This window comes from Manis pentadactyla, chromosome 5, assembly GCF_030020395.1.
Source record: "Manis pentadactyla isolate mManPen7 chromosome 5, mManPen7.hap1, whole genome shotgun sequence".
Classification (NCBI taxonomy): Eukaryota; Metazoa; Chordata; class Mammalia; order Pholidota; family Manidae; genus Manis; species Manis pentadactyla.
Genome location: NC_080023.1, coordinates 13544943 through 13568241, shown reverse-complemented (window position 1 = coordinate 13568241; position 23299 = coordinate 13544943). Strand labels below are relative to the sequence as shown.

The following is a 23299-nucleotide window of genomic DNA, read 5'->3' as shown; positions in this document are numbered from 1 at the left end:
ATACTTTGTCATTTAAAATTTGCAGTAGAGATTTAATGTCTAAATTTTTCTCACACCCAAGTTTTTTATATGTCAATCTCTGCTTCATTTTTTCTCTATTTGTAGTTTTTCTTATGTTTTTTAGGGTTCTCAACCACTGAAGAGCGAGTCTTCTATTAGGCATTCCCTTTTGCCTTTCTGTTCTCAAATCTCTCCCTGACTTTATCATATATTTTCCTTATTCACTGTAGACAAGGAAATGTTTTTATGCCTCTGGTCTTCCTTATTTTGTTGCAATTCTCAAGACTTCTAAAATTCTTTCATGTTCAATAAGTGATAAGTCTATTATACTGTGAGGCCATCTTTAGAAGTCACAGTTAAATCATTTATCAGCCAGGTTGAAGTATATTTGCTGAGTTGCAATTTCAGTGTTTCTTTGGTAGCTTGAATATACTTACTTGATATTAGAATGTATTATTCTTTTTTTACTTTGTGTATTTCTAAGCTAAACCAAATGATGCTTGTTTCACTTGTTCCTTTGATACAAGTTATCAGGCAGAAGTAGTTTTTATACAATAGTTACTTGAGAAAAATCGGAAATATAGAACCAGTTTTTGTCTTTGGTCATTTCTGCAGTAGTAGAATGTCTCAGTTTTATCACATAGACCTTTGAAGTAAGTCATGGTGAAGGGGGAATGTGGAATGGGAGGGGGGACCATTCTACCTCCCAGCTTCCAGAGATTGAGAACAACATTATGATATTTTCATCTAGGTGCTAACCCTACTTTACTCCTCTTTGGAATTAGGTATCATCTATTTCTTGTTAAACTGATAACTTTCAGGTTATCAATAATGTTGAGAATAGTCAACTATTACAGATAGTCCTCCTGTGAGAAAGGAGGCTTTTATTTAGTCTTAAGAGTTATGAATTTTTGTATGTTGAAATATAAGAATCCTCTGATGAGAAAAATCATTAGTTTATTAAAAGGCTAAAGTTTAGAACTATATGTTTTTAAGTGCAGGGGACTGAAAATATTTTCCTGTGTGTTAGCTGAAGTACTCAGCATTAAGAAATTGACATTGTCTTTAAAAGAGATTTTTTTTTCAAAATTTTTCTATCTGAACCAATATTAAAAATATTTATATGTTTAAGAATTCTATAACATATTCATTTAGAAAATTTTATTCTGCCAGTATATTTACACTTATAAGAAGAATAATGTTACACACGTGCATACATAGTAAGTTTCACTCATCTTAGAACTCATTACTCAATCTCCTTTTCCTTTAAGTATTTTGTAATGGTAGTAGCTAGAGTTATCAGTAATAATAACCTTTAATTTTTGATAGTATGGAGTTAACCTATGCTCCATTAAGAGTAATCAGTAAAAACTTGGTACTATTTCAGCTTACTCAAGCATCTGGGTCTCCAAGAGGTCTCCTACCAGTGGTTGGGTGAGTGTTCATGGATATTTAGTGACCTCTCCATTTGGAGATTTCTTGGTTTTTTTCAAGATCTTTGAAGGATCACAGAGTTTTAAAGTGAAAGATTCTTACTAGTAATTTTTGCTTTACTTCAGGTCTTACCTTTGTTAATTGTTTGTAGTCCACCACCACTTTCCAGATTTAATTGAACATAAAGATTTTTCTACTTACTTACTTGAGTTTGTTTTGTTGTTTTTAATTTTCTTGGAATAAAACCATTTTAGAGACTTCCAGTATGGTCTGACTAGGAAGGATGAGGCTAGAAAACAGTATCTTTTAAATGGTTTTTAACTCTTTAATTTATTTTTACTTCATTCTACTATTAACTGTATCTTGAAATAAAAGGCAAAAAAAATGACCTTTTAAAGACAGGAAATACCTCTGAGTCTTTGGAGTTGCAAATGTTGATAAAGCATCTGTTGGGGGAGCTTTTGACTCCTGAACTATTTCCTAAATTTGGTCATTTTTAGAATTCTGGATATTATAACATTAGTGTTAGTGATAATTTAAATCTGTTGCTTAGTTTGAGGAACATGAATGCTGATCGTTTTGCCAAAACATAAAGAAATCTTTTAATATCCTTATTGTAGCTTGTTTATTACCTTTCCTAACTGGTTTCCGGGATGATGGTAATGATAAATGTAAGTTATTATTATTGAGATCTCACTAAGGATAATGATGATGATCAATGTCATCAATTAGGATTGAGCACTAAAACCTTTTCATGCCTCATTTAATCCCAAAACAATGTTGAGGTTAGGTGCTGTTATCATTTAACTGGTAGAGACAGTGAAATACAGAGATGCGAAGTAACAGAGTTGCCTTTTGGTTCTGTGTTGTGAGCATCTGAGTCCTAGAGCAGAATTAAAAATGGTCAAGGATGTTGTCTGAGGAGCACCTACATTCTTTTAAGTGCTATTAGTAAAAGCTTCTACTCTACTATTTAGCAGCCTAGGATTAGAATTATTTTAGTTGAAGCAGACTATGAGGACCTGTGAAAAATGCTTTGTATATAGGTTTCCATTTTTACTTTATGTGAACTATGAAGTTTTAATGATTAATTATCTTAGAGTGTTTAATAAAAGATTGGTGGAAACTTACTACTTAAACTACAGTTTGGACAAACCCCTGTAATTAGAAGCTAGTCAGAAATACTCTTTCAGGATGAATAATTATGATTGGGGGGGGGACGGGATAGTTTAGTACAGAGATCAACTTTTAACTAGTTTGTGTATTTTTTACTTTAGAAACTTTTTAAAAATTGAATCCTTCTGGAGGTTAACCCTAAAATTGTCTGTTGTGCTAGAGTAGCATAAAAGCTCATGATAGCTGGGACTTTTATTAATCACAGAATCCTTGGTATCTATAGCACTACTTTTCACATCTTGTATCTTCAGTAAATAGTTCTTGAATGATGAATGAGTACTAAAATCAACTGTCCAGGTAGGTATCTTCTGGGTTCTCTACATACTTAATGGTATTGGTACTTGTTCTCTTTGAAGAAGTTATTTAGCAAGTAGTAAGTATAGTTTACCTTTCCCTATTTAAGACTTAAGCTTATTACTGTGTATAGTTTGAATGTCAGTTTATTTGTTATGGAGTGTGGATAAACATAGGCATATAGAGATAAAATATCTTTTCCAAAGCTATCCTCATGAAATGTAAAGTATTTTGACTTCTGGCATCACATTCTCTGATCATCTGAAAAATGTAAGTCACTAGCTTACATTTCAGGAAGATACCTCATTTTTATTTTTGAATTAACAAAGGCCATTTGATTTGACTAAATTGGTCAGATAGTATGCACATAGTAGCTGAATGAATCATATTGCTAAATATATAACAAAACAAAACCTTTCCTTTATAAAAATATACTGTTTTTCCTGCTTTATTTCTTACTTCCACACACATGTAGTATTCATGTAACTACTCTTCTGGCCTTTTCTTTTCAGAGACTTTCCTGATGTATTTGATTCAGTTAGTTGAAAGCTGCTATTAATTAGCCCTTTCCCCTTAAATTAATTGACAGCTGTATTTTATATAAAGTTTTTCCATGACTTCTCTGAACACAAACCTTTTTCCTTTTAAACTCTTAATTTTTAAGCTTTAAATCATATCATGAAATAATAAATGTTAATATGGCTTACTGACTAATTGGGATATGACTGGTGATAAAGCATTTCATTTCTTAGGAAGAGGAGTGTTAATCAGTTAGATTGAGATTGCTTCTCTCTAAATGCAGGTATCCTTGAGTGCTATGTAAATTTGCCGTAAGTATTTCTTAGACAAAGATACCTTTGTGATGTCTTTGTGGTCATACACCAAATTCCTCTTGTATGGGTTGCCTTTTTGGAACTCTCAGGGAACTGTGTCTAAGTGCCATAAAATAATTCACATACCAAGGGGATTAAGGGGCTTTATGATTAGCACACATAATATAAGAGCGGGGGGCACCAGGAAGACAGTATAGCACAGAGAAGACAAGTAGTGTGACTCTGTAGTATCTTGCTATGCTGATGGACAGTGACTGTAATGGGGTATGTGGTGGGGACTTGATAATGGGGGGAAATGTAGTAACCACAGCGTTGCTCATTTACAACCTTCATAAGATTGTATATCAGTGATACGGTAATAAAAAAAAATTCACATACCATTATGAGTCACATTCAGAGGTGTTCATGAAAAGATTTTTCTTCTTTTGCTATACACCTGGAGGATATGGAGGAAATTCTAAGAACACACTTAAAATCAGGAGTGGATTTAAGATTTTTATAAAATCTTGTTTTTTTGTAAAATCACCCTTCTACCTGCAATACCATCCATAGCAGAAACTAAGGCCAACTATCAGGCATTCATTGTCACCTAGATTCTTACCTCCTTTTGTCTTTTTTATTCTCTAATTTGAATCAGCTACCCCTTTATAAACACCTATAGTCTTTCCACTGTGTCTTAAACTTGTAGTCTTTCATCAGCAAAATCCCCTATGTCTTCAGTCTTTTTTCTCTTAATGTTCCTTTTATTTTATTACTGTAATCACATACTGCTGAAATCTACATACTCATAAAAAATGGTCTTGTAGCCTTCACTCTTGCTGGCTGTTTTTAATTCCTTGCATTATGTAACATAGGGATAATATAATTGACAAGCAGCCTCTAAGATCTTTATGGCTGCATTTCCTTCATTTGTCCTCCTCCCTCAAAACCTTGAGCTCCTTTGAAGCGCATGACTTCCAACTATTCCATTTACATTATGTTGCAAACCTCTACCAGCCTTTTCACTTTCTTCCTCCCAATTATTCCCTTCATAGTTCTCTGTGTACAAAATCTATGTATTCAGATACATTCAACCCACTGTGCTCTGTTATTTGATCTCTTCATTTCCAATGATCTTTTCCTCCATTCCATTCCAGCCACCTTTTCCTATGATTATCCCTAGACCTTTGCCACCGCCCAAATCTAATTTCAACATTCCTATTTCTCTGAATACCATTTTACTCTAATACTCATCCATATGTACATTTTACCTCATTTCAAACTCCAGTCTATTGACCACACCACTGTTCACTATTCATTATCTGCTCATCACTTCTCTTCTTAATCAGCTCAGATACTGTGCTTGATCACTATGACCATCTTCCGTATAAAATCTTAACTTCCTTTCCTCTGTCTTTTTTTGTCATATTTGCTTTTCAGAACCTTTTTGGTGTTTTAATCCAATTTCCCATTATTACACACGTACCCTGGAGTAGCTGTACTTGACTAGGGTAAAATACCCAGTCATGCTTTCTGTCTCACTTAGTTTCCTCTCTTTCGGGTGCCTTATTTATTTATTTATTTATTTTTAATTTTTTATTAAAGTATGATTGATATACACTCTTATGAAGGCTCCACATGAAAAAACAATGTGGTTACTACATTTACCCATATTATCAAGTCCCCACCCATACCCCAATGCAGTCACTGTCCATCAGTGCAGCAAGTTGCCAGAGATCCACTATGTCCCTTCTCTGTGATGCAGTGTTCTTCCCATGATCCCCCACATCATGTGTCCTAAACATAATACCCTTCAGTCTCCTTCTCCCTCCCCACCCGCCCTCCCACACCCATTCCTTTGGTAACCACTAGTTCTTTCTTGGAGTCTCTGAGTCTGCTACCATTTTGTTCCTTCAGTTTTGCTTCATTGTTATACTCACAAATGAGGGAAATCATTTGGCATTTGTCTTTCTTCGCTTGGCTTACTAGTCTGAAAACTACAAGACATTTATGAGAGAAATTAAAGAAGATACCAATAAATGGAAACACATCCTGTGATCATACATAGGAAGAGTTAATGTCAAAATGGCCATCCTGCCTAAAGCAATCTATAGATTCAATTTAATTCCTATCAAAATACCAGCAGCATTCTTCAACGAACTAGAGAAAATCATCCTAAAATTCATATGGAACCACAAAAGACCTCAAATAGCCAAAGCAATCCTGAGAAGGAAGAATAAAGCAGGGGGAATTATGCTCCCCAACTTCAAGCTCTACTACAAAGCCACAGTAATCAAAACAATTCGGTACTGGCACAAGAACAGATCCATAGACCAATGGAACAGACTAGAGAGCCCTGATATAAACCCAACCATTTATGGTCAATTAATATATGATAAAGGAGCCATGGACATACAATGGGGAAATGACAGCCTCTTCAACAGCTGCTGTTGGCAAAACTGGACAGCTACATGCAAAAAATGAAACTGGATTATTGTTTAACCCCATACACAAAAGTAAACTTGAAATGGATTCAAGACTTGAATGTAAGTCATGAAACCATAAAACTCCTAGAAGACTACATAGGCAAACATCTGAATATAAGCATGAGCAACTTCTTCCTGAACCCATCTCCTCGAGAAAGGGAAAAAAAGCAAAAATGAACTCATGGGACTACATCAAACTAAAAAGTTTTTGTACGGCAAAGGATATCATCAACAAAACAAAAAGGTGTCCTACATTATGGGAGAATGTATTTGTAAATGACATATCCAACAAGGGGTTTACATCCAAAATATATAATAAAGAACTTACACACCTCAACACCCAAAAAACAAATAACCTGATTAACAAATGGGCAGAGGATAGGAAGAGACAGTTCTCCAAAGAAGAAATTCAGATGGCTAAGAGACACATGAAAAGATGCTCCACATCACTAATCATCAGGGAAATGCAAATTAAAACCACAATGAGATATTACCTCACACCAGTAAGGATGGCCAGTATCGAAAAGACTAAGAACAACAAATACTGGCAAGGATGTGGAGAAAGGGGAACCCTCCTACACTGCGGGTGGGAATGTAAGCTAGTCCCACCATTGTGGAAAGCAATATGGAGGTTCCTCAAAAAACTAAAAATAGAAATACCATTTGACCCTGGGATCCCACTCCTTGGAATATACCCAAAGAATACAACTTCTCAGATTCAAAAAGACATACGCACCCCTATGTTTATCGCAGCACTTTTTATAATGGCCAAGATATGGAAGTAACCTAAGTGTCCATCAGTAGATGAGTGGATAAAGAAGATGTGGTACATATACACAATGGAATACTATTCAGCGATAAGAAAGAAACAAATCCTACCATTTGCAACAACATGGCTGGAGCTGGAGGTGCCTTATTTTATATCTTTCTCCTCAAGCCTCTAATAACTGAAAGTTACCCTTTCTTTTTATAGCACAATAATCTTGTAACATCTTATGTAATTTATGTATTTCTTTTATTTATTTTACATTGTCTTCCTCCTCCTGCTAGAATATAATCACCATGAGGAAGTGGATTTTCGTATTTTTGTTGACTAATATATCTCAAGCATCTGACACACAGTAGATGTTTAATAAATATTTGTTACTGTGTATACTTTTACCATTTTCAATTCTTAATTCCCTTCCTCTTTTCAACCCATCCGACTTAGGCTATGTTTCCTAATGTTCCACTGAACTTGTTTTATCAGTTTAGTTGGTAATTCCGTCTTGTACTATTCTAAGGAAAGTTATCAGTTCTCATCTTATTCAGTCTTTCAGCACATTCAGTTGAGTTCTGATCACTTCCTTCTCTTGGTTTCTAGAAAATTATATTCTTTTAGTTTTATTCCTCCTTCATGAACTCCTTCTTACTGATGCCCTTCTTCTTAACCTTTAAATGTTGAAGAATCCTAGGAGTTAGTCTTCAACTGTCTTCATGATCTACCTTCACTTACTTGATGGCCTTATTTTGTCCTATAGCTTTTGCTGTCATGTATACGCAGCTGCCACCTGAATTTTTTTTTTTATAAAGGTATCATTGATATACAGTCTTATGCTCAGATTTCACATGAGCAACATTGTGGTTACTACATTCCCCTAATTATCAAGTCCTCACCATATACCCCATTACAGTCACTGTCCATCAGCATAGTAGTAAGATGCTATAGAATCACTACTTTTCTTTGTGCTATACTTCCTTCCCCGTGTGCCCCCTATATTATGTGTGCTAATCATAATGCCCCTTAATCCTCTTATTCCTCTGTTTCCATCCACCCTCCACAGTCCCTTTCCCTTAGGTAACTGTTAGTCCATTCTTGGGTTCTGTGAGTCTGCTGCTGTTTTGTTCTTTGAGTATTTGCTTTGTTGTTATACTCCACAGATGAGTAAAATCATTTGGTACTTGTCTTTCTCCACCTGGCTTATTTCACTGAGCATAATACCCTCTAGTGCCATCCATGTTGTTGCAAATGGTAGGATTTGTTTTCTTCTTTTTTTTTTTTTTTTTTAAGCTTTTATTTTTTATTTTATTTTATTTATTTTTAATAATTATTTTTTATTGAAGGGTAGTTGACACAGAGTATTACATTACATGAGTTTCAAGTGTACAACACAGTGGTAGAACATTTATATACATAATTCTAGGTTCCAGCTATCACCCTACCAGGCTGTTACAATATCTTGACTATATTCCTTATGCTATACCTTACATCCCGGTTACTAATTTATTTTACCATTGGAAGTCTGTCCTTTTTTTTTTTTTTTTTTTTTTGTGAGGGCATCTCTCATATTTATTGATCAAATGGTTGTTAACGACAATAAAATTCTGTATAGGGGAGTCAATGCTCAATGCACAATCATTATTCCACCCCAAGCCTAATTTTTGTCAGTCTCCAATCTTCTGAGGCATAACAAACAAGTTTTTACATGTAGAACAAATTCTTACATAATGAATAAGTTACATAGTGAACAGTACAAGGGCAGTCATCACAGAAACTTTCGGTTTTGCTCATGCATTATGAACTATAAACAGTCAGTTCAAATATGAATACTCATTTGGTTTTTATACTTGATTTATATGTGGATACCACATTTCTCTCTTTATTATTATTATTTTTAATAAAATGCTGAAGTGGTAGGTAGATACAAGATAAAGGTAGAAAACATAGTTTAGTGTTGTAAGAGAGCACATGTAGATGATCAGGTGTGTGCCTGTAGACTATGTGTTAATCCAAGCTAGACCAGGGCAATAAAACATCCACGTATGCAGAAGATTTCTCTCAGAACGGGGGGGTGAGGTTCTAAGCCTCACCTCTGTTGATCCCCAATTTCTCACCTGATGGCCCCCCTGCGACTGTGCCTGTCTTAGGTTGTTCCTCCCTTGATTGTTTTCTTCTTATGGCTGAATAATATTCCATTGTGTATATGTACCACATCTTCTTTACCCATTCATCTACTGATGGACACTTAGGTTGCTTCCATATCTTGGCTATTATAAATACTGCTGCAATAAACATAGAGGTGCATATGTCTTTGAATCTGGGATCTTGTTTTCTTTAGGTAAATTCTTAGGAGTGGAATTCCTTGGTCAAATGGTATTTCTATTTTGAGCATTTTGAGGAACCTCCATATTGCTTTCTGCAATGGTTGAACTAATTTACATTCCCACCAGCAGTGTAGGAGGGTTCCCCTTTCTCCACAACCTCGCCAACATTTGTTGTTGTTTGTCTTTTGGATGTTGGCGATCCTAACTGGTGTCAGGTGATGTCTCATTGTGGTTTTAATTTGCATTTCTCTGATGATTAGCAATTTGGAGTATCTTTTCATGTGCCTGTTGGCCATTTGAATTTCTTCTTTGGAGAGCTGTCTGTTCATATCCTCCACCCATTTTTTAATCGGCTTATTTGCTTTATGCTTATTGAGGGGCATGAGTTCTTTATACGTTTTGGATGTCAACTCCTTATAGGATCTGTCATTTATGAATATATTCTCCCATACTGCAGGAAGCCTTCTTGTTCTACTTGATGGTGTCCTTTGATGTACAGAAGGTTTTTAGTTTGATATAGTCCCACTCTTTCATTTTTGCTTTTGTTTCCCTTGCCCGAGGAGCTATGTTAAGGAAAAAGTTGCTCATGTTTATATTCAGGAAAGTTTTGCTGTGTTTTCTTCTAAGAGTTGCATGGTTTCCTGACTTACATTAAGGTTTTTGATCCATTTCAAGTTTACTTTTGTGTATGGAGTTAGACAGTAATCCAGTTTCATTCTCTTACATGTAGCTGTACAGTTTTGCCAACACCAGTTGTTGAAGAGGCTGTCATTTCCCCATTGTATGTTCATGACTCTTTTATCATATATTAATTGGCCATATATGTGTGGGTTTATATCTGGGCTCTCTATTTTGTTCCATTGATCTATGGTTCTGTTCTTGGGCCAGTACCAAATTGTCTTTATTACTGTGGCTTTGTAGTAGAGCTTGAAGTTGGGGAGCATAATCCCCCCTGCCTTGTTCTTCCTTCTCAGGATTACTTTGGCATTTTGAGGTCTTCTGTTGTTCCATATGAACTTTTGAAATATTTGTTCCAATTCATTGAAGAATGCTGTTGGAATTTTGATAGGGATTGCATTGAATCTGTGGATTGCTTTAGGCACGATGGTCATTTTGACAGTATTATTTCTTCCTACCCAAGAGCATGGGATGAATTTCCAGTTATTAATGTCTTCTTTAATTTTCAAGACTGTCTTGTAGTTTTCAGGGTATAGGTCTTTCACTTCCTTAGTTAGATTTATTCTTTGGTATTTTAGTCTTTTTGATGCAATTGTGAATGGAATTGTTTTCCTGATTTCTCTTTCTGCTAGTTCATCATTAGTGTATAGGAATGCAACACATTTCTGTGTATTGATTTTGTATCCTGCAACTTAGCTGAATTCATGTATTAGTTCTAGTAGTTTTGGAATGGATTCTTTAGGGTTTTTTATGTACAATATTATGTCATCTGCAAACAGTGACAGTTTAACTCCTTCCTTACCAATCTGGGTGCCTTTTATTTCTTTGTGTTGTCTGATTGCCGTGACCATGACCTCCAGTACCGTACTGAATAAAAATGGGGAAAGTGGCCTTCCTTGTCTTGTTGCTGAACTTAGAGGAAAAGCTTTCAGCTTTTTACTGTTAAGTATGATGTTGGTTGTGAGTTTGTTGTGTACAGCCTTTATTATGTTGAGGTACTTGCCCTCTTTACCCATTTTGTTGAGAGTTTTTATCATGAATGGATGTTGAATTTTGTTGAATGCTTTTTCAGCATCTATGGAAATGATCATATGGTTTTTGCCCTTCTCTTTATTGATGTAATGGGTGATGTTGATGGATTTTTGAATGTTGTACCATCCTTGCATCCCTGGAATAAATCCTACTTGATCATGATGGATGATCTTTTTGATGTACTTTTCAATTTGGTTTGCTAATATTTTGTTGAGTTTTTTTGCATCTATGTTCATCAGGGATATTGGTCTGTAATTTTCTTTTTTTGTGGTGTCTTGCCTGGTTTTGGTATTAGGGTGATGCCGGCCTCATAGAATGCATTTGGCAGTATTCCCTCCACTTCTGTATTCTGGAAAACTTTTAGGAGAATGGGAATTATATCTTCTCTAAATGTCAGATAAAATTCAGTGGTGAATCCATCTGGTCTGAGTTTCTGTTCTTGGGTAGTTTTTTGATAATCTATTCAATTTCTTTGCTGGTAATTGGTCTGTTCAGATTTTCTGTTTCTTCCTGGGGCAGTCTTGGAAGGTTGTATTTTTCTAGAAAGTTGTCCGTTTCTTCTAGGTTATCCAATTTGTTAGCATATAATTATTCATAGTGTTCTCTAGTAATTCTTTGTGCTTCTATGGTGTCCGTAGTGATTTTTCCTTTCTTATTTCTGATTCTGTTTATCTGTGTAGATTCTCATTTTTTCTTGAGAAGTCTGTGCAGGGGTTTATCTATTTTGTTTATTTTCTCAAAGCACCTGCTCTTGGTTTCATTAATTGTTTCTATTGTCTTCTCAGTTTTATTTATTTCGTCTCTGATCTTTATTATGTTGCTCCTTCTACTGACCTAGAGCCTCATTTGTTCTTCTTTTTCCACTTTCAATAATTGTGAATTTATACTGTTCATTTGGAATTGTTCTTCCTTCTTTAAATAGGCCTGGATTGCTATATACTTTCCTCTTAGAACTGCTTTTGCTGTGTCCCACAGAAGTTGGGCATTGAGCTGTTGTTTTCATTTTATCTCCATATATTGTTTGATCTCTATTTTAATTTGGTCATTGATCCATTGATTATTTAGGAACATGTTGTTAAGCATGTTTGTGAGTCTTTCTGTTTTCCTTGTAAAATTTATTCCTAGTTTCATACCTTTGTAGTCTGGGAATCTCGTTGGTACAATTTCAATCTTTTTGAATTTGCTGAGGCTCTTTTTGTGGCCTAGTATGTGGTCTATTCTGGAGAATGTTCCATGTGCACTTGAGAAGAATGTGTATCGTGTTGCTTTTGGATGTAGAGTTCTGTAGATGTTTGTTAGGTCCATCTGTTCTAATGTGTTGTTCAATGCCTCTGTCTCCTTACTTATTTTCTCTCTGATTGATCTGTCCTTTGGAGTGACTGGTGTGTTGAAGTCTCCTAGAATGAATGCATTGCATTCTGTTTCCCCCTTTCATTGTGTTAGTATTTGTTGTGCATATTTTGGTGCTTCTATGTTTGGTGCATAGATCTTCATAATGGTTCTATCTTCTTGTTGGACTAACCCCGTTATCATTATATAATGTCCTTCTTTGTCTCTTGTTACTTTTTTAATTTTGAAGTCTATTTTATCTGATACGAGTACTGCCACTCCTGCTTTTTATTCCCCTGTTGTTCGCATGGAATATCCTTTTCCATCCCTTCACTTTTAGTCTGTGTATGTCTTTGGGTTTGAAGTGAGTCTCTTGTAGGCAGCATATAGATGGGTGTTTCTTTTTTATGCATTCTGTATTTCTGTGTCTTTTGATTGGTGCATTTAGACCATTTTCATTTAGGATGATAATTGATAGATATGTTCTTATTGCCATTGCAGGCTTTGGATTCACGGTTATGAAAGGTTCAAGGGCAGCTTTTTTACTATCTAGCAGTCTACCATAACTCTCTTATTATGCTATTGTAAACACTTCCCATCCCCCGTTCTTTTTCTTCCTCCTCTTCATTTGTTAGGTGTCATGTTCTGTCCTTTTTGTATGTCCATTAACTGAGTTTGTGGGTAGCTGATTTAATTTAGCATTTGGTTAGTATTTAATTGGTCTACTTCCTTTGCTATGGTCCTGTTTTCTCTGGTTACAACTATGTTGTCTTACACACACTTCCATCTAGAGCAGTCCCTTTAAAATACCTTGTGGTGGAGATGGTTTGTAGGAGGTAAATTCCCTCAAATTTTTCTTAAGTGGGAATTGTTTAATCCCTCCTTCAAATTTAAATGATAATCTTGCCGTGTAGAGTATTCTTGGTTCGAGACCCTTTTGTTTCATTGCCTTGAATATATCATGCCTCTCCCTTCTGGCCTATAAGGTTTCTGCTGAGAAGTCTGATGATATAGCCTAGTGGGTTTTCCTTTGTAGGTGATCTCTTTTCTCTCAGGCTGCTTTGAATACTCTGTCCTTTTCCTTGCTCTTTGCCATTTTAATTATCATGTGTCTTGGTATTGTCTTCCTTGGGTCCCTTGTGTTGGGAGATCTGTGCACTTCCATGGCCTAAGAGACTATTTCCTCCCCCAGATTAAGGAAGTTGTCAGCAATTATTTCTTCAAAGACACTTTCTGTCCTTTTTGTATATCCTGCTTTTGCTCTCTCTTCTTCTTCTGGTACCCCATAATACGAATATTGTTCCATTTGGATTGGTCACACAGTTCTCTTAATATTCTGTCGTTCCTATAGATCCTTTTTTCTCTTTCTGCCTCAGCTTCTCTGTATTCCTGTTTTCTAATTTCTATTCCATTTACTGTCTCCTCTATCTCATCTAATCTGCTCTTAAATCCCTCTGTTGTTTGTTTCATTTCAGTTATCTCCCTCCTGAACTCATCCCTTAACTCTTCAATATTTTTCTGTAGCTCCATTAGCATGCTTATGACTTTTATTTTGAATTCTTATTCAGGAAGATTGGTGATTTCAGTCTCACCAAGCCCTTTTTAATGGTGTTTGAGGGATTTGGGATTGAATAAGGTTATTCTGCCTTTTCATAGTCCTGGAGCAATGGGAGTGGTCACAATTGAGTGGTGGGGTTGTCACCTGGGAAGACAAAGTCCCTTCCTGCTTCCAGGTTGCAGTGCCTGTCTCCACTGTCTGTGCCAGTTAAATAGGGAGCAGCCTCTGGGTTAATCTCTAAACTGCCATTGGTGGGGCAGCCCTCGGATTGCCTAGGACTATGGTGGGGGTCACATGCAAGTGTCATGGGAGTCTGCTGCAAGGACAAAGCCCTTTTGTGCTTCTTGGTTGCAGTGCCTGTCTCCACTGTCTGTGCCTGCTAACCTCGCACTTGGAGTAGCCTCTGGGTTGATCCCATAAGCTTCCATGGGCAGGGCAGCCTTCGGGATGGCCTCGGGCCATGGCAGAGATCAGAGGCGATCTGCACAGGGATCTACCTCGAGTACAAAGCCCTTTTGTGTTTCCTGGTCACTGTGCTTGTCTCTGCTATCTGTGTTGGTTAACCACACACAGGGAGCAGCCTCTGGGTTGATCCCCTAAGCTTCTGTGAGTGGGGGGGCCCTCAGGATTGTCTAGGGCAATGGCGGGGGTCGCAGGCAAGGGGTTTGTGTGTCTGGCCCGAGGACAAAGCCCTTTTGTGCTTCCCAATCGCTGTGTTTATCTCCACTGTTTGTGCTGGTTCACTGTGCGCCAGGAGCAGCCTCTGGGTTGATCTTTAAAGCTGCTGTGGGTGGGTCAGCCCTTGGGATGGCCTAGGGTGATGGATGGGGTTGCATGCAAGCAGCGCGGTTGTTTACAGGAAGGGCAAAGCCCTTTTGTGCTTCCTGGTCACCATGCCTGTCTCTGATGCCTGGGCTGGTTAACTGCACACAGGGAGAAGCCTCCGCATTAAGCTGTGTAATTGCTGTAGGCTGGGCTGCCTTACTGCTGGTTTGCAGCAATGTCATGGACAGTGGGTTTGCGTGCCCATACTGGTGGGGAGGAAGGAGCAGCAGGCTGCTTATCATGATGGGGGACCTTGGGGCTGCATTGCCAACCCAAGGGATGGTGCGCCTGAGGCTCCTGAAAGTTCCCAACCTGCTAGGCTGAGTGTGCCTACCTGATTTTGTCCACCTGTTCCTTCTCCTAAACCCTTGCCCCTTTGAGCAGCCTTCTGACTGTTGAGAATTCTTTCAAAGCGCCTGCTTTTCTTTTGTCCCAGGGCAGCAGGTTGTGGGAACTTGTTTGAAGTCTTAGTGTCTGACTTTGGTTTTCAGCCCATCTAACCTCCAGAGCACCATGCAGTGTGGGTCTGTGCTCTGGATTTTGATTTCTAGGGCTGGGTATTTAGCAGTCCTGTGTTTACACTCCCTCCCTGCTCTGAATCTCTTTCTCCCGCTGGTGAGCTGAGGTTGGGGGTGTGCTCAGGTCCCATCAGGCATGGCTTTTTTACTTTACCCTTTTCTGTGAGATGTTCACTTCTCCCAGCTGTAGACTGGCTGGTGCACTTTTACTTCCAGTCTGCCTTTTGGGAATTGTACTTGCTGTATTTTCAAAATATATGTGGTTTGGGGAGGAGATTTCCTCCACACTTCTAACGCCGCTATCTTTTTTCTCCTCTGGCACCTGAATATTATATCTAAATCTAACCCATCCTTTAGTATTTACCCTCTTATATCTAACTGCCTACTTAATATTTTTCACTAGAATATCTAATAGGCATGTCAGAATGACCTGTCTAAAACAGGACATATGATTTTACTCCCTATAAATGTTTCCCTGCCTTAGCCTTTCCCATCATAGTAAAAGGTGTTCATATTGGCCCAGTTGTTTAGCCCCCAAAGCTAGGAGCCTTCTTGATGCCTCAGGGCCCTTCATACCCACATGCAACCTATCATCAAGTCTCATTGGCCCTACCTTAAAAAATGTATCCTAAGTCTGACCATGTTTTATCATTTCCATTGCTGCCATACTAATCCAAGGCACTTCATCTATAGCATATACTACTAAAGAGCCCTCTAATACTACTAAAGAGCCTTCTAAGTGATGTCTTGGCCTACTTTTCCCTTCCCTATCAATTAATTTTTCTACACAGAAAGCAAAATGAAGTATCTAAAACCTATACCACATCAGTGTTCATCTGCCCCAAAGCTTCCAGTGACATTTTGCATGTCACTTAGACTAAAATCTTTCAAGGACTCTAGTTCTGCCTCTTCTTTGACCACATCTCTTACTGCTCATTGGTAAGACCTCATCTCTTTGGCAGACTCATTGGTGTTTTGCTTTTCTTCAGATGTGCTAACCTTATTCCTGTCTCAGGGTCTTCACACTTGCTATTGCAATTACATCCATCTAGAAGCACAATTCCATGAGTATTGCTCACTCCTTCTTATCACCAAACATTGCACCTGACCATGATCACCCATTGCCCCAACGACCCTGTTTATGATAACTCATCTCAGTCACTCTCTTTTTCATTACTTTTTTTTTTAGTTTCTACAACTCCTCTTTTAATTTAAAGTCTGTTGTTTACTACTTCTAGAATGTAAGAACCAGTAAGATAGATTTTTTTCTGTTTTTGCTATGTCCTCAGCACACAGAATAGAACCTAGTACAGCTAATACTCAGTAATTTTATTGAGTGCATGTAAATCATTTAGAAAAGCAATGCTTAAATGATCAAAAGCAATGCTTTAAAATGATGATTATCTATCCAGTTTTTAAAAAATGTCACTCACAGCTATAGTGTGCTAGACCTTTACAACAAAATTTTTAGTGAGTCCTTGCAGGTGACAAGCGAGTGCCAGTGTCATAGTTGTCAGTCAAAAATACTGCAAATATATGATTCTAACTTCTTCTCAGAAATGTTTAGTCATTGAATGGGAAAACAACAGTCTTTATATAATTCTTTAGGACTTTGTCTAAATTATTTCTTTGCATATTTTAATTCAGTTGAGAAAGTATAGTTGAGTAGGTGAGAAGTAAGATCTAACTCTCAGATTAGATATAATTTTATTTGGGGCCCTATTTTTTGGAGTTACTATCTGTCCTTGAGTAATATTTCTTTCTGTGCTTTGTCTTTAATAGGTCAGATAGCGAAACTAGCCTATATCCAAATATATGTAGTAATTATTATATGCCATTCAGCATACTGTATAATCAGAATACTGAATAGGCCAAAGCACTTTTATGTGGAAGTAACAGAGGAACCAGTATGTGCTGTATAACTTTTTAGTGTTGTCATTTTAAGAATCTGTTTATAATATTTTCCTGGTTTTCTTGAGTAACTCAGTCACCAGCTGTGTCATCACGTATGTGTTCTTTAATAGAATGCTACTAATTTAGTTCTGTCTTTCCCAGAGTACCACTTTCCCTGAAGGCAGACTAGCATGTTGAGCTTTATAGAACTTTTTTTGGTCCATGAATGAAAACAAAAAACATCTTATTCTTCATAGACTTTTATATTCTAATGAGGGGAGGCCGACTGTAAATAAGTAAATCATATTTGTGGTTGAACATTTGTGTGCATACCCTCCTCACACACATGCTGAATATATATATTTATACAAACACACACTTATATAATAAGTGCTGTGGAGACAGAGTGGGGAGAGGAATGCCAGGATAAAGGTTGTGATAGCAGTTTTATAAAGGGTAGTCAGATGACATTTGAGTGGAGATTTAAAAAAAAAATGAAAGTAGCAAACTACAGAAATCCTAGGGAAGTATATTTTAAGAGTTAAAGGTAGTATCAGTTTTGAAAAATTATGGATTAGGCTTATGGTAGGTGATTGCCACTGCTATTCCTCAGTTTTATAGATTATTTCGTTTCAAGACCAATCTAAAATTGAAACATTTTAAATTTAAAGCAGGCTGGGAGTTTAGACATTATTTGTCTCTGTTCCTTTATGTACAAAGAAATAATAGTTTAAGTAATACTGTAATATCTTTCTATGTTTACAGATAGTAACTACACTTATTGGGGTGAGCATTTAATAATGTAGATAACTGTCAAATTACTATGTTGTGTGCTTGAAACCAAATAATACTGTGTATCAACCATACTTTAAAAAAAAAGAAAAAATAACAGTTAAGTAATTGACCAAGGAATGTGTATTATAATGTAAATAAATAATGAAATAATGTAAGGTAATTAATAACTTCCAGTAGCCTTAGTAAAATAATTTTAAAAGGCATTTAATAAAATGCCTAATTAGTGGACTGTAGAGTTACCCACATAAAGTTCAATGTTAAGAAATTGGAGGGATTAAAGATGGCGGTGTGAGAGATGAGACAAACACCTCCTCCTAAAACCACATATAATATGAAAATATAATTAATACAACTAATCCTGAAAGAGCAACAGGAAAGAAGGCTGCACCAGACTGCATACACCTGGAGCAAAGAGCAGACCTCATGGAACAGGGTAATGTACCAAAGCTGTGACCAGGTGGGGCCCAAGTCCTTCCTCCACCCCAGGTCACTGGCAGGAGGAAGAGAAACAGAGCAGGGAGGGAGTGGAGGCCTAGGACAGCTGAACACCTAGCCCTGGAGATCTGCTCTGGTAGCACGAGCCTACATTGCATGGTGATCTGGTGATTAATGGGTTTGGAAAGCTTAGACAGGCAGAATACCTGGAAAGATGGAGATTCCAGCTGCTTGTGGAAAACAGGAATTCATATCTGGCTGATCTGGGCGGGGAGTCTGAGAGACTTCCTAATAGTGAGAGGGCTGCTAAAGGGGCAAGGATTGCACAGAGCTTACTGTTCAGGAGAAAGGACAGGTAGACAAAATTGTCTGGGTGCAGTCCTCTGCCCAGCAGGTTGGGAACTTCCACTATCTTCAGGAGCTCCGTCCCCCTGGGTGGCTACACAGCTCCAAGGCCCTCCACCATGATATACAGCCTGCTCTGTCTTCCTCCTGGCTAGCCTGCACCTGGCTCGCAAAACGGCACCCCTGCCCTGGCGCCAGGCCAGCCAGAGGGAAGCCCCACCTACGGCAGCTACAAACACAAAGCATAGAGGCTTACACCTGTGTGTTTGGCCCACTGATTCTGGCAGTGGAGACCCACACAGCAGGCAGGAAGCAGGAAACAACTCTTTCCTACCCCCAGGCACCAGCACCACTCCCCTGCGACCCCCAACATCGTTCCAGGGGCTGAGCAGCTCCAGAGAGTAGAGCTTCTGGGCACTAGAGGGCGCCACATACAAATATGAAACGTCAAAAGGAACCTGGTTCAAAGCAAAATCTGAACACCAGAGAAATGACCGAGTGAGACTGAATTAATAAATCTTCCCAAAGGAGATTTGAAAATAAAATCATAAACATGCTCATGGAGGTACAGAAAAATATTCAAGAACTCAGGAATGAATTTAGGACAGAGATCCAATCATTGAATAGCACAATGGAGGGTATTAAAAGCAGATTAGATACGGTGGAAGAGACAATAAATGAAATAGAAACTAGGGAAGAGGAATACAAAGAAGCTGAGGCAGGGAGAAAAAGGACCTCTAGGAATGAAAGAATACTGAGAGAATTGTATGACCAATCCAAATGGTATTATAGGGGTATCAGAAGAAGAAGAAGAGAGAAAAAGGCATAGAAAGTGTCTTCGAAGAACTAATTGCTAAAAACTTCCCCAATCTGGGGAAGGAGACAGTCTCTCAGGCCATGGAGGTGCACAGATCTCCCAAAACAAGGAACCAAAGGAAGACAAAACAAAGCCATATAATAATTAAAATGGCAAAGATCAAAGATAAGGACAGACTATTAAAAGCAGCCAGAGAGAGAAATAAGATCACATACAAAGGAAAACCCATCAGGCTATCATCAGACTTCTCAGCAGAAACCTTACAGGCCAAAAGGGAGTGGCATGATGTATTTAATTCAGTGAAGCAGAAGGGCCTTGAACCAAGAATACTTTATCTGGCAAGATTATCATTTAAATTTGAAGGAACAATTAAACAATTTTCAGATAAGCAAAAGCTGAGAGAATGTACCTCCCACAGACAATCTCTACAGTGTATTTTGGAGGGACAGCTATAGATGGAAGTGTTCCTAAGGTTAAATAGCTTAGTGGTAATAAAAAGGGATAGGCAAATCATATGATACCTAATATATAAAGAACGGAGGAGGAAAAAAAGGGAGGGAAAAATAAAAAGAACCTTTAGACTGTGTTTGTGATAGCATACTAAGTGACTTAATTTAGACTCTTAGATAGTAAGGAAATTGCCCTTGAACCTTTGGTAACCACGAATCTAAAGCCTGCAGTGGCAATAAGTACATACCTATCAATAATCACCCTAAATGTAAATGATCTAAATGCACCAATCAGAAGACATAGAGTCACTGAACGGATAAAAAAGCAACACCCAACTATATGTTGCCTACAAGAGACTCACTTTAAACCCAAAGATATACACACACTAAAAGTGAAAGGATGGAAAAAAGATATTTCATGCAACTAATAGGGAGAAAAAAGCAGGTGTTACAGTATTTGTATCAGACAAAATAGACTTCAAAACAATGAAAGTCACAAGAGACAAAGATGGACATTACATAATGATAAAGGGGACAATCCAACAAGAGGATATAACTATTATAAATATCTGTGCACCCAACACAGGAACATCTACATAGGTGAAACAAATACTAACAGAATTAAAAGGGGAAATAGAATGCAATGCATTCATTCTAGGAGACTTCAACACACCACTCACTCCAAAGGACAGATAAACCAGACAGAAAATAAGTAAGGAGACAGAAGCATTGAACATTAGAACAGATGGACCTAAGAGACATCTATGGAACTTTACACCCAAAAGCATCAGGATAAACATTCTTCTCAAGTATAGATGGAACATTTTCAATAATAGATCATGTACTAGGCCACAAAAAGAGCTTCAGTAAATTCAAAAATATTGAAATTATACCAACCAGCTTCTCAGACCACAAGGATATGAAACTAGAAATAAATTACACAAAACAAAAAAGCCCACAAACACATGGAGGCTTAACAACATGCTCCTAAATAACCAATGGATCGATGACCAAATAAAAACAGAGATTAAGCAATATCTGGAGAGAAATTACAACAATAATTCAACAACACAGAATCTGTGGGACACAGTGAAGGCCCTGCTAAGAGGGAAGTGTGTTGCAGTACAGGTCTACCTCAGGTAAAAAGAACAATCCCATATGAACAGTCTAAACTCCCAATTAACAAAACTAGAAAAAGAACAAATGAGGCCCAAAGGCAGTAGAAGGAGGAACATAATAAAGAGAATAAATAAATAAAATTGCAAAGAATAAAACTATAGAATCAATGAAAGCAGGAGCTGGTTCTTTGAGAAAATAAATGACATAGATAAACCCTTAGCCAGATTTATCAAGAAAAAAAGAGAGTATACACACATAATCAGAAATGTGAAAGTAAATATCTCTATGACACCACAGAAATACAAAGAATTATGAGAGAATACTATGAAAAATTATATACTAACCAACTGGATAACCTACAAGAAATAGACAACTTTCTAGAAAAATACAACCTTCCAAGGCTGATCTGGAAAGAAACAGAAAATCTGAACAGACCAATTACTAGCAACGAAATTGAATTGGTAATCAAACAACTACCTAAGAACAAAACTCCTGGACCAGATGGCTTCACCACTGAATTTTATCAAACAATTAGTGAAGAACTAATACCCAGCCTCCTGAAAGTTTTCCAAAACGTAGAAGAAGAGACAATGCTTCCAAACTCATTCTATGAGGCTAGCATCACTGTAATACCAAAACCAGGCAAAGACACCACAAAAAAAGAAAATTACAGACCAATATCCCTGATGGACATAGATGCAAAAATACTCAACAAAATATTAGCAAACCGAAATAAAAAAATACATAAAGAAGATCATCCAACATGATCAAGTAGGATTTATTTCAGGGATTTAAGAATGGTACAGTATTAGAAAATCCATCAATATCATCCACCACATCAACATAAAGGAGGACATAAACCACATGGTCATCTCCATAGATGCTGAAAAAGCATTTGACAAAAATTTAACATCCATTCATGATAAAAACTCTCAGCAAAATGGGTATACAGAGCAAGTACCTCAACATAATAAAAGCCATATATGAAAAATCCACAGCCAACATCATACTTAACAGTGAGGAGCTGAAAGCCTTTCCTTTAAGATCGGGAACAAGACAAGGATGCCCACTCTCTCCACTTTTATTCAACGTAGTTCTGCAGGTCCTTGCCTCGGCAATCAGACAACACAAAGACATAAAAGGCATCCAGATTGGTAAAGAAGTTAAACTGTCACTGTTTGCAGATGACATGATATTGTACATAAAATCCCCTAAAGAAACCACACCAAAACTTGTAGATCTAATAACTGAATTCAGCAACGCTGCAGGAGACAAAATTAATACAGAGAATTCTTTGCATTCCTATACACTAATGATGAACTAACAGAAAGAGAAATCAGGAAAACAATTCCCTTCACAATTGCATCAGAAAGAATAAAATACCTAGGAATAGACCTAATAAAGGAAGTGAAAGACTTATACCCTGAAAATACAAAACACTCATGAGGGAAATTAAAGAAGATACCAATAAATGTTAACACATCCCATGTTCATGGATAGGAAGAATTAATATTGTCAAAATGGCCATCCTGCCTAAAGCAATCTGCAGACTCAATGCAATCCCTGTACAAATACCAATAGCTTTCTTCAACAAACTGGAGAAAATAATTCTAAAATTCATATGGAGCCACAAAAGACCCCGAATAGCCAAAGTAATCCTGAGAAGGAAGAATAAAGCTGGGGTGATTACACTTTCCAACTTCAAGCTCTACTACAAAGCCACAGTAATCAAGACAATTTCATACTGGCACAAGTACCAGTGGAACAGACCAGAGAGCCCAGATATAAACCCAAGCATATATGATCAATTAATATACGATAAAGGACATACATACAATGGGGAAATGCCATGGGGAAATGGCAGCCTCTTCAACAACTGGTGTTGGCAAAACTCAGTAGCTACACGTAAGAGAATGAAACTGGAGTACCATTTAACTCCATACACAAAAGTAAACTTGAATTGGATCAAAGACCTGCATGCAAGTCATGAAACCATAAAACTCTTAGAAGAAAACATAGGCAAAAATCTCTTGAATATAAACATGAGCAACTTTTTCCTGAATGCATCTCTTCTAGTAAGGGAAACAAAAGCAAAAATGAACACATGGGACTACATGAAACTTAAAAGCTTCTGTACATCAAAGGACACCATCAACAGAATAAAAAGGCATCCTACATTATGGGAGAATGTATTTGTAAATGACATATCCGACAAGGGGT

General features: G+C 37.3%; 1 protein-coding gene across 10 annotated transcripts in view; it reads left to right on the top strand.

The window, feature by feature from the left end:
• LCORL (ligand dependent nuclear receptor corepressor like) overlaps positions 1–23299 on the top strand; it is a 166468-nt gene that overhangs the window by 60103 nt on the left and 83066 nt on the right. The window contains exon 1 of one of the 10 annotated variants that reach the window (XM_057502126.1): positions 5–1434. The exons of the other annotated variants lie outside the window; for them this stretch is intronic. The gene's annotated coding sequence lies outside the window, so the exon portion shown is untranslated. Of the gene's footprint in view, positions 1–4; positions 1435–23299 lie in introns of those variants that run through there. 10 annotated transcript variants of the gene reach the window in all.